At 48.7% G+C, this 12,650-nt stretch overlaps 1 protein-coding gene across 2 annotated transcripts in view; it reads left to right on the top strand.

The window, feature by feature from the left end:
- Positions 1–1,535: 1,535 nt before the first annotated feature.
- The window catches only part of LOC137631240 (progesterone-induced-blocking factor 1-like), a 113,216-nt gene continuing 102,101 nt past the window's right edge, over positions 1,536–12,650 (top strand). The window contains exon 1 of one of the 2 annotated variants that reach the window (XM_068363022.1): positions 1,536–1,694. The gene's annotated coding sequence lies outside the window, so the exon portion shown is untranslated. The remainder of the gene's footprint in view (positions 1,695–12,650) is intronic. The other variant, XM_068363021.1, reaches the window with a different exon arrangement.

A 12,650-nucleotide genomic window follows, 5' to 3' on the forward strand; every position in this document is an offset into this window, starting at 1 on the left:
TGCGAAGTGTAGGGTTAGCTTGGCTTCTTTCGTCTCCTGTTATGTCTCATTCTTGATCTTCAATGTAAGTGAGTGGGTAAGATATACAACGTTGGTCTTGTGTTTAGGTAAAGTCTAAAGTCACGAATCGCTTTACCAGGTATGCTGAACTTTTACTGACAAAGAATTTCGTATTGCTTGGGGTAGGTCATATGACAATTATCTATGGAGTTAAACAGGCGTTTAACAATTCGGGGGTTGGGAGGTACAGGGGAAGAAACGTTATAACAACCATTCACCTGTAACACCTGATTTGCAATTTCCTAGCTGTATGACTTTACATTTCCAGGCAAGTTAATAAGTATCCGATGGACTATCCATCTTTCAAGTACCTATGATAATGCACAATACTCAACTGATCAATATATGACAAATTTGGTGTTGAATCAACTGACTAACTGTTGCAACACTCACTGAACTCACAAAAGGCTTTAAAATGAACACATTTCAACTATATTTATTTATTTATTTCAATGTTGTTACTGCTCTTGAAATATTTATTTTCCGTTGTTTCCTTTCCTCACTGGGCGATTTTCCCTGTTGGGGCCCTTGGGCTTATAGCATCCTGCTTTTCCAACTAGGGTTGTAGCTTAGCAATTAATAATAATAATAATAATAATAATAATAATAATAATAATAATAATAATAATAATATCCCTTGCCAGTATCTGCAACAAACAAGAAAGAAAGATGATCTATACAATTACAAAACTAATACTGTATATTCAACAAACGTGACAATTATCACATAAACTAAAGTAACATCAATATTCCGTCCACAATAAGTGCATGGACCTTTAAGCCATCAGTTGAATTAAATGCTGGTTGATAATGATACTGGGTAAGAATGATTTTCTTTGCCAGAAATTCCATATTTCGAAATGTGACCTGCTAAAATAAACCGAACTTATAAGATCAAGGAACCCTGAAAAATTGTTTCAACTCATATATGAATAACAGGTATGACACCCCTCAAGGCATGTTCCCGGTAGTCATGCTTTAACACTCCGTAATTATATATTCAATCATATAAACCATTCCGAATATTAGCTTTGTAAGTTTAGAGTAATTTCTTTTATGCCATAAACCATTTGCTCTTTATGTGGTACGCCTCTAACCTTGATGCCTTAAGCACGTACTTATTTTGCTTAATATTGTAAATGGTAAAAGACATTACTTTATAGAAAGACATATAAGAAAATTTGTCAAGGAAGAATAAAAAGACTTAAGAAAATGGTAACCGAAAAGTCGAGGAGAAACGCAAACTAAGGCATTCATGCTTTAACACTCCTTAATTATATATTCAACCATATAATCCATGTCGAATATTAGCTCTGTAAGTTTAAAGTAATTTATTTTATGCCGTAAACCATTTGCTCTTTATGTGGTACGTCTCTGCCCTTGATACCCTAAGCACGTACTTATTTTGCTTAATTGTTAATCCAGCCCTATAATATTGTAAATGGTAAAAGACATTTTCTTATTGAAAGATGTTTTACGAGAATTTGACAAGGAAGAGTAAAAAGACTTAAGAAAATGGGAACTGAAAAGGCGAGAAGAAACGCAAACTAAGATGTGCCGTTCAAGAGGCAAAGAAAGAATTGTATGACTCCAGCCCAAATCTGTCAAAGAAAATGAAGATTTAAAACTTTACCGTAAGTTACTTTTAAATGTTTGAATATGGAGTATATAGATTGTTAATTCAGCAATGTGCATATAGTTTGATTTGTCTATTCATGGTTATTACAGCTTGTTATGTGCCAGGTTTTCTGTTCATTCCACAACAGTATGATTGTCAGCAACGTAATCTGCGAAATGTCATTGCCTTATAGACACCATATATTGCATACTTTTATAATTAACATCAATATATTGTCTTATGCATCAGATAACGTCTTTGCTGGCTATTCTAATATCCTTAATACTATGCAACCACTTCGAAATTTTCATGATTCTCTACAACTAAATGGTACTGTATTGTGTTTAGGCTAGCCTAGCTTAAGCTCGAACTGGTATTTATTTATAAGAGCATGCTCTCCATTTACTCCAAAATTATGCAATCCTGCTGCTCTCCTCTTCTTGTACAGTAATTAGGAGGTTCTTTAAATGTTGGGAAAGCAAAGTACAGCAAGATATGTTGAGCAAGGGGAGAGGGGTTATAAAAAATCTAGCTCTGTTTCCTCACTAAACGACCTAGAGTTAACATTGTAAACATAGTCAACCAAACAGAATTTGTGATACCGGCGTACATAAACAGAAATTCTTGATGCCATCGTACATATGATATATATTCTAAATATACATATAGTGAATTAAAAATGGATTAATTACTCAAAAAGTGTCCATAAAATAGGCAATTTACAAATAGCAACACTTGAGTTATCACTCAATTTTTAATTTAGTATATTTTGAATATACAGTACAGTATATCAAATGTATGCTGGCATCTCGAACTTCTGGTTATGTACACTGGCATCACGAATTCTGTTTGGTTGACTATGTTGATATGTCAGTTCCAGGTCATTTAATGAGGAAACCAAGCTAGTTTTTTTTTATATCCCCTCCCCCCTTCCTCAACATATCTTGCCCTTTTTTTTGCTTTCCCAGCATTTAAAGAACCTCCTAATTACTATACAAGAAGAGGAGAGCTGCAGGACTGCATAATTTGGGAGTAAATCGAGAGCGTGCTCTTGTAAACAAATACTCTTGAACTTTTTGGTGTAGACTACAGGTGTTAATTATAGCCTGGCTAGAACTGTTACTTTTTCATTTAGGCTATGGTAATTCGTGAAAGAGCATTATGATGTCCCGAATTTTCATGAATGCAGATTGGATTCATTGTTAGGGTATAGGTTAGCTAATTTTCAGTAATTATTGAACCATTCCAGGATCCCTCAACCAAAACTCCAAATCTAAATCCATAATCATCTGTCCAACCCTTTCAGCCTTTAATTTATCAAAACCGACTAATATTACAGTGAAGTATTTGGAAGGTGCACGGGTTGAGTTGTACCTTACGTTTTGATTTTTAATCAGGTTGTTTTTGGATATGGCTCATTTTTTGTTCTAGAAATGGCTTGAAATTTAGAAAAAATATGAATAGTAAAAACTACTACTGAATGTTTAAAATCTCACCGAAAAATTTGGTACATTTTCAAAGTCGGACTAAGTAACAGTCACGCAAAATAGAGAATATTCAATGTAATCGTTATAATCGTTCCTAAAGTCAAGTCCAGTAGTTGTGTAAATTGAAAATAATCAGTAGTTGATACTATAATAGTGCATAGCGTACTATCATATACTGTATTTGCATGACAGTCACTGCTCTAATGTTATTTCACCATAACCTGCATCCCCGGATTCTGATAATGGTAAGAACAACAGGCTTAACCCAACTACATAAATGGTTTATTGATCATTTTTCAAGTGACGTGGCATCCTATGTCAGTTTACTGGCTTTGATAATCCACCTTCCCTTAAGGTTAAAACCTGGATCCCTAAGTCGGGTTAGGTTACGGGTGTTCTAGAGTTGTAACACCTCCCTTTCAGAAGAATTACAATTAAGTAAGGTTAGGAATTATTAGAATAGGTTGGCTACCTATATTTGATTAATTTCCTTGCTTCCCCCATCCAAATCTCTAGCTTCCTCTGTTTTTTCCCCAAATTGTCATAGTTGGAGGGCCCTTTTATCTCAAAAAACTACCAATATTTTATGGAAAAGATTAGGATTTTCCAAAACTCAAAAATATTGGAAAATCATATTATCAACTCTGAAATACAGTCTTATTGAAAACAGATTGTATACCAACATAATTTTCTATTCATAAATTGTCACAAATGATGATTTGTGTACAGTAGTTTTGAATAATCAAGATATAGGTGGGACATTCTTGAAGAATTGTTTCCCTACATTTTCTTGCTGTACCACTTTTCTTAATTTATAGGTATTCTTCCCATAAATACAGGTGTGTGACTAAAAATGTCACAGTACAAGGCCACATATTTTGATCATATCATCTAAAACATTTCTTTCAAGAATTGCTATGTTGACTCAGTCATGACAACTAGCACTTACACATATCAACTATGACATTATAGCAGAGGTACATATGTTTGCCATGATGGTGACATGCCTTCTGTAATTTTCAATTCAATTTTTACTCTTCAAACATGGCTTTATCATGTATGAAAAGATATACTGGTTCTTGGAAATGGAAGACAGATAAAATGGCAGAATAGTTGGCCTAGCCATACGAGAGATACAACTCATTTTTATAATAAGTTATCATACAGTACAGTACTGTATTGTACTGTAAATGTTTTCTTAGAATTTAGTTAGGTTAGGTTTGTGTGTCCAGGGAGATTGTGCCAACCGGTTAGGTTAAGACCCAACATCCTAGGTTAAGTTAGGATGCATCCCTGTTAAAATATTATTTATGTATCAGAGAGGTAGAAATTTTTTTATATTGTGGTGTGACTGTCAATGAAGAAATTTTTAGAGTGCACGAAGAAAAAAGTAGGACCTGGTTGAATTGGATATATATATACCTAAACCTAATGGGAAATAGAATTATTCCATTCGTAGACAAAGCAAAGATTCATGATGGGTGGATAAGACCTGTACCAATCAATCAGCAGTGTAAAAAACTATTTGTTCCGTAACCGAAATACAAACCACGCTATTTACAGAGGGTTTACCTTTTAGCGCAGCTGAAATGACGAGCCAATAGTTTTAACGAGGGTTAATTACCCCCGCGCTAGTTAGCGGGGGGTGGGGAAGGGTAGCTTGCTACCCCTCCCCCCTCCACACACCGGTGACTTGCTTCACTTCACTTTTGGCTCGGCGGTGATCAGACGTGTCTGCTCATCGCCCTCGTGACAGCCTTTAATATTCTGCTTTTTCTTTTCAGCGTGTGTGTTGGTTGGAAGTTGACCTTCAGTTATTTCTTTACAATGCGTACATGCCCTGGAGTTGCCGGTCGTCCTTGTGGGACTTTCATGTCGGACGTAAATACGGATCCGCACACCCTCTGCCCTCAATGTCGGGGCCGAAGGTGTGACCAGGAGAACATGTGCCGTGAATGCAGGGAGTGGTCTGCCTCCCAGTGGGAGAGGTATGGCCGTCGGCGTAAGAAGAAGTCCAAGAGAGACTGTTCTCCTCTGGGGTTAGCCTTGAAGGAGGAAGGTTCTCGGGACTCTTCTTCCGCCGCCCAAACCTCCTCCGAAGCTCCCCCTCGTCCGCCTCCTAAGGAGAGTCGGCCGAGTGGGAGCGCAGGCCCTTGTTCTGTTTCCCAACCTTCGGTGGGGGGAGAGGGCGTCGCCTCCCATAGCGAGGCGGTTCCCCCTCCTCCTCCGGGGGAGGTTATTGATAATACCTTATCCAGTGATGATCTTTTACAGATTTGGTCGTCCCTGGGGCTTAAGGGCTTGCCCTCCAGGGTCGCTCTGATTGACCTTGTCTCGTTGGGGGCCGCTGTTAAGCAGTCGCCGGCGGTAGCAGAGGTAGACCCTCTATCTATTGTCGACGTCGTGGTGACAGAGGCCTCCGATGTGGCTGGGCCTTCCGCCGCAGGTGCTGTTGCGGGTGATGGTGCTAAAGGCTCTCCTCCTCCTTCCGTACATCCTTCGAAGGGGGAAGTGAGTCCTTCGGTCTCGGCTGCTGCTCAGCTTCCTTCTGAGGGAAGTGCTTTAACGGAGACTCCCCTTCGGAGGACCGATGGTCCCGACGATCTTCCCCAAGGCCGCCTCCGCCGTAAGGCTCACCGTCCGCTACGCCACAAGGGCCTCCCTTCCCCTTACAGGGGGACTAAGAGGCGCCTTTTTGGGTCTTCATCCTCCGGGGGGGACTCTCTTCGTCAGCCTCAACCTACAGCTCCGCCCTCCTTGAACCTCTCTGCAGACCGCTCACCTTCTCCTGCCAGATCTTCGCCTTCTGGAGAACTCGTCACCCGACGGGCAACGGTCCCTTCGGGGCTAAGGGATCCTTCCCTTACGCGAGCAGTGCTAGCGCACAAGCGCTCTCCTGCTCGCCAGCGCTCTCCTGATCTTCAGCGCTCTCCTGCTCGCCAAGACTCTCCTGCTCGCCGACGCTCACCTGCTCGTCGGCTCTCTCCTGATGTTCGCCCCCCTCGCCAGCGCTCTCCTGCTCGTCAGCTCTCTTCCGAGCGTCAGCGCTCATTTGAGGACCATCGCCCTGCGGTCTCTGACCACCCTTTAGTTCCTGCTGAACTCCCTGCTCACCATCTGCCGGGTCCTGTGGCTACGCAACATCGTGCTGCACGTGTGTCAAAAACACATGTTCGCCAACGCGCCAGCGATCTCCCAGTTCCTGCTCGTGAACGCTCCGCGCCACCTGTCCTTTCACATGACACGCGTCGACCTTCTGCTCGCCAGCGATCTCCAGCTCGCCAGCGATCACCTACGCGCCAGCGATTACCTCCTCGCCAGCGCGCACAGGCGATCTTAGTATCGCCTATTCAACAGCGACAGCTAGCGTGCCAACGTTCTCCAACGCTCCTGAAGGAACATGGTTCGCCAGCTTCTAGCTCGCCATCGCGCGATCGCCCGCCTGCACATGCTGCTCGCCATTGCACGATCGCCCTCCTGCGCATGCTGCTCGCCATTGCACGATCGCCCTCCTGCGCATGCTGCTCGCCATCGCTCGCCCCTGCACGATCGCCCTCCTGCGGATGCTGATCACCATCGCACCCCATCACGCGATCGCCCACCTGCGCATGCTACTCGCCATCACGCGATCGCCCTCCTGCGCATGCTGCTCGCCATCGCTCGCCCCTGCACGATCGCCCTCCTGCGGATGCTGATCACCATCGCACCCCATCACGCGATCATTCACCTGCGCATGCTGCTCGCCATCGCTTACCATTACGCGGTCATTCACCTGCGCATGCTGCTCACCATCGCACGCTAGTGCGTCGACATGCCACATCGCGCCATCGCCAACTTGAGCGACTGCACTCGCCAGCTCGTCATCGATCGCATGTGGATCTACATCGCCAGTGATCTTCCTCACCTACGCGGCAGCGCGTTCCCTCGCCGTCGCGCCAACGCTTGCGTTCGTCGCCTCGGACACGCGTTCATTTACCTGTCCACCCTCGCGCCCACTCGCCTGCGCCACCGCTCGCCTGCGCGCCCGCGCGACCACTCGCTCGCGCGACCACTCGCTCGCGCGACCACTCGCTCGCGCGACCACTCGCCCGCGCGACCACTCGCCTGCGCGACCGCTCGCCTGTGCGCCCGTGCGATCATCCACCTGCGCGCCCGCGCTCCCGCGCGACCATTCGCCTTCGCGCGACCATTCGCCCTCGCGCGACCATCGTTCGCGGCGAATTCCGCAGCCGGTGGTAGCAGCAGGAACGCGTGCTCCTAGACGGCACTCGGGATCACCTCCATCCAAACACAGGTTGGTAGTGCAGGACGAGGAGAGGTTAGTACATCATTCTTCCCCACCTTCTTTTCAGGCAGGTACCGTCGTGTCCACTCCAAAGGATCGCCCGATCCCTTTCCCTTTAGCGAGGATTTCGGACTCTGTGTCCTGGGAGCAGCAGACTTGGTTTGGTCCTCTGGCATGGGCGTTAGTGAGGGTTATGAAACCAGCACTTGCCGGCCAGGGTAACAAACCAACGGCTTTCTCTCCTACGCTGAAGAGAAAGAGAAGAGTGGACTTCGTGGTGACTTCCCCCGGGGCGAAGTTGGTTCCCAAGAGGTCGGTCGCGAAGGTCCCTTCTCCTGCACGAGTACTCTCTCCTTCTCCCGTGGACGAGGCCTTTCCGTCCTCAGGTGAGTCCAGTGGGGCGGTAGTCTTCCCCTCGGCACCAGGGGGGGAGACTTCGCTTCAGGCAGGAGAATCGTCTCGTGAGGAAGGGGCCCCTCGAACCTCGTTGTTGGGATCCTGTATCCCTCCCAGGAGGGAATCCAAGGATTCCAAGACCGTCCCTAAATCCTCTGCAAGGATTCGTCAGGAACCCACGACTACCCAGGGGAATGTCCACGTATCACCCCAGGAAGAGATTCCTGGGGCAGGAGACTTAGCTGCCAGCCCGCAGGGAGGAGAACAGCAAGAATCCGAACATGCCTTCTGGTAGGTCCTAAGCCTGATAAGGCAACTTAACAGGCTTACGGATTCAGTCATCGCCCCCCGTGAAGGCAAAGACACGATTCTGGATGAAGTGTTTGATGTTCGGAAGGCCCCTAAGACCAGTGCAGCTCTGCCCTGGTCTTGGGGGCTGAAGAGTGCCAGGGCTAGGGCCAACGCTCAGCTCGCACTTCTTGCCTCCTCTAGTCGTTTCACTGCCGGGAACAAGCTCATCCCTCCTCCTTGCCTCCAGCAGAGGAGGTATTTCGAGATCCTGGGTGAGCACAACCTCGCTCTTCCTCTCCATCACTCTGTGGAGGAGCTGGCGAAGGGAGTTCCCCTTGAGAAACTCTCTGCCCGGCAGGTGTCGTTCTCGGCGGCAGAGATCCTTAACCACGAGAAGGTCGCTAAGTGTGCCATGCAGGCCACTTCGTGGCTGGACTTCTGGCTAGGATCTCTGGGCATCCTATTGCGATCGGAGGACTTGTCCAAGGAGACCAATAGGAAGGCCCTAGAGACCTTCTTGCTCTCGGGCACCCGCTCCATCGAGTTTTTGGCGCACCAGGTTACCACCCTGTGGGCCAACTCGGTGTTGAAGCGTCGCGATGCTGTGTCCGAGAGATTCCATCCGAAGGTCCCCGCCGTAGATGTGTGTAGGCTCCGACATGCTTCCCTTCTGGGGGAGAGCCTGTTTGAACCTCAAGACATGGAGCGAACGGCTGAGAGGTGGAGGAAATCCAGCACGGACTCCCTCCTCCACAGGGCCCTTACAACTCGGCCCTATAAGCCTCCAGCCCCGCCACAATAGCAGCAACAGCCTCGTAAGGCTCCCAAACAGGCACCGGCAGCTAAGAAAGTGGTGTCTAAGCCCCAGCCCTTTCCAGCCAAGGTCAAGAGGGGCGGTAAGTCCTCCAGGTGAGGCAAGACTCCTAGGGGTGGCGGCCGCAGCCGCAAGCCCTAGGGGTGGCAGTCCCCCTGCATGTCCACCTGTGGGGGGGTGCCTTCAGCGTTGCGTCCGCAGGTGGCAGCAACACGGGGCCGATGCTTGGATGGTCTCTGTGATCGGCCAAGGTTATCGCGTCCCGTTCACAACATCTCAACCTCCCCTGATAGCGAATCCAGTGTCGTTGAGCTCCTATGCCACGGGATCGGCAAAGGGGCTGGCCCTTCAGGCCGAAGTCGAGACCATGCTCGAGAAGGGTGCTCTCCAGGAGGTCGTGGACGGCTCCCCAGGCTTCTTCAGTCGACTCTTTCTTGTAGAGAAGGCTACTGGAGGCTGGAGACCCGTCATCGATCTCTCAGCTCTGAACAGGTTTGTCTAACAAACCCGGTTCAGCATGAAGACAGCAGACACGGTCAGACTTGCGGTGAGACCACAAGACTTCATGTGTACACTGGATCTAAAGGACGCGTACTTCCAGATCCCAATCCATCCGTCTTCCAGGAAGTACCTGAGATTTTGCCTAGACAACAAGATCTACCAGTTCAAGGTGCTGTGTTTCGGTCTCTCCACAGCTCCTCAGGTGTTCACCAGAGTGTTCACCCTGATTTCATCTTGGGCGCACAGGAACGGCATTCGTCTCCTTCGTTACCTGGACGATTGGCTGATCCTAGCAGACTCGGAGTCGACCCTTCTTCGGCACCGAGACAGGCTTCTGGATCTTTGCCAGGATCTGGGGATCGTGGTAAACCTCGAGAAGCCCTCTCTGCAGCCGTCCCAACGACTGGTTTATCTAGGCATGCTAATAGACACCAATCTCCACAAAGCCTTTCCATCAGACGACCGGATAGCAAGGCTGAGGAGGGTGGCGGAACCCTTCCTCAGGCAAAAAGAACTCCCCGCCCAATCGTGGTTGTGTCTCTTAGGCCACCTATCCTCCCTGGCCCGTCTGGTTCCAAACAGCCGCCTCAGGATGAGATCCCTTCAATGGCGGCTCAAGTCCCGGTGGAATCAAGGATCCGATTCCCCGGACATTCGGATCCCAATGGGGTCTTTGGAACAGACGGACTTGCGGTGGTGGCTGGCCGACGAGAACCTGCGGAAGGGAGTGAGTCTTCTCGTCCTCCCCCCGGAATTGACTCTGTTTTCGGACGCGTCAAAAGAAGGGTGGGGGGCGCACGTTCTGAACCAGAGGGCCTCAGGCCTTTGGTCAGAATCAGAAAAGTGCCTACACATCAACCTGCTAGAATTGAAGGCCGTCTTTCTGGCTCTTCAGCAGTTCCAACAGTCCCTGGCGGGTCACTCCGTGGTGGGGATGAGCGACAACACCACGGTAGTGGCTTATATCAACAAGCAGGGAGGCACTTTTTCGCAACAGCTATCCCATCTTGCAGTAGAGACTCTGAGGTAGACCGAAACCCACTCGATAACACTATCAGCTTGCTTCATTCCTGGCAAGAGGAATGTGCTCGCCGACAGTCTGAGCAGGGCTTCGCAGATAGTGAGTACCGAGTGGTCTTTGGATCCTCAGATAGCCAACAAAGTCCTGATTTTGTGGGGTTCCCCGACTGTGGACTTGTTCGCGACAGCCTTGAACTTCAAGCTGCCCCTGTACTGCTCACCAGTCCCGGACCCCAGGGCACTCTGGCAAGATGCTTTCCAGCAATGGTGGGACAACATCGACGTGTACGCCTTCCCACCGTTCTGTCTGATGAGAAGGGTGCTCAACAGGACCAGACTATCGGTCAACTGTTCCATGACTCTGGTAGCTCCGCTATGGCATCACGCGGAATGGTTTGCGGACCTTCTGCAACTCCTGACGGAACTCCCAAGGGAGCTTCCTCCACAACACGAGCTTCTCAGACAACCCCACTCCGGCGTCCCTTACAGGTCCGTAGCCTCGCTTCGGCTTCACGCCTGGAGACTATCCAGCGTCTCCTCGCGGAGAGAGGCTTTTCGCAACAGGTTGCGGAGAGAATGTCTCGGCACCTGCGAAGGTCCTCTGAGGGAGTCTACCAAGCAAAGTGGAGAGTCTTTTGTGGTTGGTGTCGTGGAAGGGGTATCTCTCCACTCGATGCCACTATTCCAGCAATAGCGGACTTCCTCATGTATCTGCGAGAAGAAATGCGCCTTTCTGTCTCGGCAGTGAAAGGCTATCGCTCAGCCTTAAGCTTGGCCTTCAGATTGAAGGGCGTGGATATTTCTTCATCGCTAGAACTCTCTTTACTCATACGTAGCTATGAGCTTACCTGCCCCCAGTCGGAAGTGAGACCCCCTCCTTGGAACGTGGTTCGAGTCCTCAGGTCTCTTAAGAGACCTCCCTTCGAGCCATTACGCCAGGCCTCCGATCGCCACCTGTCTTGGAAGACGGCTTTCCTACTCGCCTTGGCTTCGGCCAAGCGAGTTAGTGAACTTCATGGTCTCTCGTACGACATCGCCCATTCAAGGGGATGGGGGGAGGTAACGTTCAGGTTCGTCCCTGAGTTTGTGGCCAAGACTCAGAATCCTGGAGTGCCGGATCCTCGGTTCGACTCTTTCAGGATCGCGAGTCTCCGTTCTGTAACAAACGACCCAGACCAGCTGCTACTATGTCCAGTGAGGTGTCTGAGGCACTACTTGAAGAGAACGGCTGCAGTCCGTCCTCATGTGCGAGCTTTGTTTGTGAGCACAGGCAGGACAAAGAGGAGGGTCACCAGGAACACCATCTCAGCTTGGATTTGAAGGGTTATCCACCATGCCCTGAATCCTGACCCTCCTCCGTCACGTCGCCCTCGGGCCCACGATGTCAGGGGTATTGCTACATCCCTGGCCTTCAAGAGAAACTTCTCTGTGACGCAGGTACTTCAAGCTGGGGTCTGGAAGCGTCAAACGACCTTCACAGCCCACTACCTGCAAGACGTGACCCACAGGAGCCTCGATACGTTTTCTATCGGCCCTGTGGTGGCTGCACAACAGCTGGTCTAACCTCAGGCTCCTTTTTGGACAAGTAGCTGTAGGTTGAGGGCGTTGTTACCCGGTCTTAGTCTGCGTGAATGAAAGAGTATGTCTGACCTTTACTTCTTTCTTCATTCTCCCCTCTCTTGGGGAAGCAGCATCCTGGTCCTCGCATAGCTGACCTCGAATTCTGCAGGTAACCCATGCTTCTTTGTGCTCCTAGTATTAAGCTTAATACTGTTGCGTCTCCCATACCCTGACGAGGTGGTATGGGGAACGTCCTATCCTAGAATTCCTATCTGAAGGTCTCAAGGTCAACTTCATAGGACGAGTCACACTCTCCTCCTCACACTGCTTATGTAGGCCACTCGTTCCTAGCGATGCTAGGAACTTGTGAGGTACAGGGGCTCCCTCTCTCTAGTGCTGCTCACTGAGGGATCAAGCCCCCGGGCAAGCCGAAGTCAGTAAGGCTGGGGACTTTCCACCCTTCCTAAGGGGTAAGTCACCCTCTGTAAATAGCGTGGTTTGTATTTCGGTTACGGAACAAATGACAAATTCGAAGATAATTTGTATTTTTCCTAACCATACAAACCTTAGCTATTTACACATATGTGCCCGCCATCCCTGACCCCCAAGTCAAGTCCT

Source organism: Palaemon carinicauda, chromosome 39 (genome assembly GCF_036898095.1).
Source record: "Palaemon carinicauda isolate YSFRI2023 chromosome 39, ASM3689809v2, whole genome shotgun sequence".
Taxonomy (NCBI): Eukaryota; Metazoa; Arthropoda; class Malacostraca; order Decapoda; family Palaemonidae; genus Palaemon; species Palaemon carinicauda.